Here is a 3,321-nt window from a genome sequence, read left to right as displayed (position 1 = left end):
TGCCGGGTGCGTGCAGGGCATGCACGGGGTGCAGCTGGCCCGGAAAATCGAGGCCTGCCCCACACATCTGCCTGATATCAATGACTTAAACAGGGGTAAAAATGTCTTTTTTTTTTCATAATTAAAACACGAAAGGGTTACCTTAATTAGTCCATAGAAACTGGGGTTAAGTCAGAGACGACAAGGACCGTGTTGGTTCCTATGAAATCTGAGAACAAGAGACAAGCAAGTGCACAACCTTGCTGTGGCTTCTTTAAATTTAGTGTTCACCAGCGTGGTTAGTTCCCGGGGCTGGTTCGCTACAAGTCTGAAGTTGTGTTTCTGGTGACAGTGCTAGCCTGTTCTCCCTCTGCAGTGCTTTTTTTGTCCTCTTGGCAGTCTTTGTCTTTCTCAGCCGGAAGACTTCCAGGAACATATAGAGGTTTCATGGAAGGGTAGGACTGTCTCCCTTTGGAGGCAGTATTTTCATTCTTTTGCCTTTTCCATCTTCTTTGCTTGTATCCTGTTCTTCCATGCTGCTTGTATCTGCAGTGTTCCAGCGTTCACCCTCACTTATTGAAGAGCTCTGCTGTTCAATTACACAAGATCCAGTGAAATTTACTCCCAGGTCATTATCCGGATCCAACAATCTTTCATGAAATTCTGGTCGTTTGCTGGACTGACCAAAGTTGTCTTTTATTCACTATATGGGAAAAGTTCCTTTGGTGCTGAAATGCAGTTTCATGGGTCCCCCAAAAAACCACAGGATACTCCTTTGCTAGAGGCTTCTCTACTCCCTCTGAGCATTCACCAGTGTGTGCTGGCCACTGTGGGTCACCATAGGTTTACAAACAACCGGATAACCTGCCTTGTGCTGCTGAGGGCCTGGACTAGCCATGCAGACCGCCCCCTTCCAGGTATCCTTGTTCACCCCGAAGATGCTTTCTGATCCAGGGAAAAATGGAAATGACAGCTGGGCACAGAGTGTGCCCGGGATGCCTGGCTTTTTTCTGTGCTCCACAATACTTCATTAAATCCTTTTCGTTTGCTATACTTTCCAAAGCTGTCTTTTCAGACATTATGTGGGAAAAGGGCATTTGGTTCAGAATGCAAATTCATGAGTCCCAAACAAGAATACCTGGGTACTCCTGTGCTAGAGGCTTCTCCACTCCATCTGAGCATTCACCAATGTGTGCTGGCCACTGTGGGTTCCCCTAGGTGTAGCAACAACCAGACGACCTGCCTTGTACTGCTGAGGACCTGGACTAGCCATGGAGGCTGCTCCCTTGCAGGTCATCCTTGATTGCCCAGTGACGCTTTCTGAGCCCGGGGAGAATAGGAAATGACTCCTGGGCCAGGATTGTGGCCTGGGTATCTGGCTACTTTCTGTTTCCGACATACTTCATTCAATCCTTTTCGTTTGCTTGACTTTCCAAAGCTGTCTTTTCAGACATTATATGGGAAAAGAGCATTTGGTGCTCAGTGCCGATAAGTGCGTCCACTGTGGGTCACCCTAGGTTTAGCACCAACCAGACAATCTGCCTTGCACTGCTGAGGCCCTGGACAAGCCATGCAGGCCACTCCCTTCCAGGTCATTTTTGGTCACCCGAAAGATGCTTTCTGACCCCCGGAAAAAAGGAAATGTCAGCTGGGAGCCATGTGTGCCCAGGGCGACTGGCTACTTTTTGTTTCCCACATAATTCACTAAATCCTTTTCGTTTGCTTGACATTCCAAAGCTGTCTTTTGAGACATTATATTGCAAAAGGGCGTTTGATCCATAAATTGACAGTCAGGTTTCTCAAAAATGAACACAGGATAGTCCTGTGCTGGAGGCTTCTCCACTCCCTCTGAGTGTTCACCAGTGTGTGCTGGCCACTGTGGGTCACACTAGGTTTTGCAACAACCAGATGATCTGCCTTGCACTGCTGAGGCCCTGGACTAGCCATGCAGGCCACTCCCTTTCAGGTCATTTTGGTCACCCGAAAGATGCTTTCTGATCCCGGGAAAAAAGGAAATGTCAGCTGGGAGCCGTGTGTGCCCAGGGTGACTGGCTACTTTTTGTTTCCCACATACTTCACTGAATCCTTTTCGTTTGCTTGACTTTCCAAAGGTGTCTTTTTAGACATTATATTGTAAAACGGCGTTTGATTCGAAAATTGAGAGTCAGGTTTCTCAAAAAAGAACACAGGATACTCCTGTACTGGAGGCTTGTCCACTCCCTCTGAGCATTCACCAATGTGTGCTGGCCACTGTGGGTCATCCTAGGTTTAGCAATGTCAGATTCCTTGCCTTGTACAGCTGAGGCCCTGGACGAGCCCTACTGTCCGCCCCGTTCCAGGTCACTTTTGGTTTCTCAATGATGCTTCCTTGCCCGGGGAATAAAGGAAATGACAGCTGGGCCAGGAGTGTGCCTGGTGCCTGGCTACTTTCTGTTTCCCACATACTTCATTAAATCCTTTTCATTTGCTTGACTTCCCAAAGCTGTCTTTTCAGACATTATGTGGGAAAAGGGAATTAGGTCCAGAATGCATATTCATGGGTCCCAAAAAAGAAGACTTCATATTCCTGTGCTGGAGGCTTCTCCACTCCCTCTGAGCGTTCACCAATGTATGCTGGCCACTGGGGGTTACCCTAGGTTTAGCAATAACCAGAAGACCTGCCTTGCACTGCTGAGGCCCTGGATTAGCCATGCAGGCCTCTGCCTTCCAGGTCATTTTTTTTCACCGCAAAGACGCTTTCTGATCTCGGGAAAAGAGGCCATGACAACTGGACCAGGAGTTTGCTCAGGGCGCAGGCTACTTTGTGTTTCCCACATACTTCATTCAATCCTTTTCGTTTGCTTGACATTCCAAATCTGTCTTTTTGGACATTATATTGCAAAAGGGCATTTGATCCATAAATTGAGAGTCAGGTTTCTCAAAAAAGAACACATGATACGCCTGTGCTAGAGGCTTCTCCACTCCTTCTGAGCATTCACCAATGTGTGCTGGCCACTGTGGGTCATCCTAGGTTTAGCAATGTCAGATTCCTTGCCTTGTACAGCTGAGGCCCTGGACGAGCCCTGCAGTCCGGCCCCGTTCCCGGTCATTTTTGGTTGCTCAATGATGCTTCCTTACCAGGGAATAAAGGAAATGATAGCTGGGCCAGGAGTGTGCCCCGCTGCCTGGCTACTTTCTGTTTCCCACATACTTCATTAAATCCTTTTGGTTTGCTTGACTTTCCAAAGCTAGCTTTTCAGACATTTTGTGGGAAAATGGTATTTGATGCATAAATTAAATCAGGTTTCCCAAAATTGAACACAGGGTACTCCTTTGTGGGAGGCTTCTCCACTCCCTCTGAGC

The 3,321-nt window shown here is 47.7% G+C and overlaps 1 pseudogene; it reads right to left on the bottom strand.

Annotated features, from left to right (window-relative positions):
* Positions 1 to 278: 278 nt before the first annotated feature.
* Positions 279 to 3,068, bottom strand: LOC118720156 (annotated as a pseudogene).
* Between the last annotated feature and the right edge of the window lie 253 nt (positions 3,069 to 3,321).

Source organism: Pipistrellus kuhlii, unplaced genomic scaffold (genome assembly GCF_014108245.1).
Source record: "Pipistrellus kuhlii isolate mPipKuh1 unplaced genomic scaffold, mPipKuh1.p scaffold_m20_p_16, whole genome shotgun sequence".
NCBI classification, from domain to species: domain Eukaryota; kingdom Metazoa; phylum Chordata; class Mammalia; order Chiroptera; family Vespertilionidae; genus Pipistrellus; species Pipistrellus kuhlii.
This window is presented reverse-complemented; position numbering and strand designations above follow the sequence as displayed.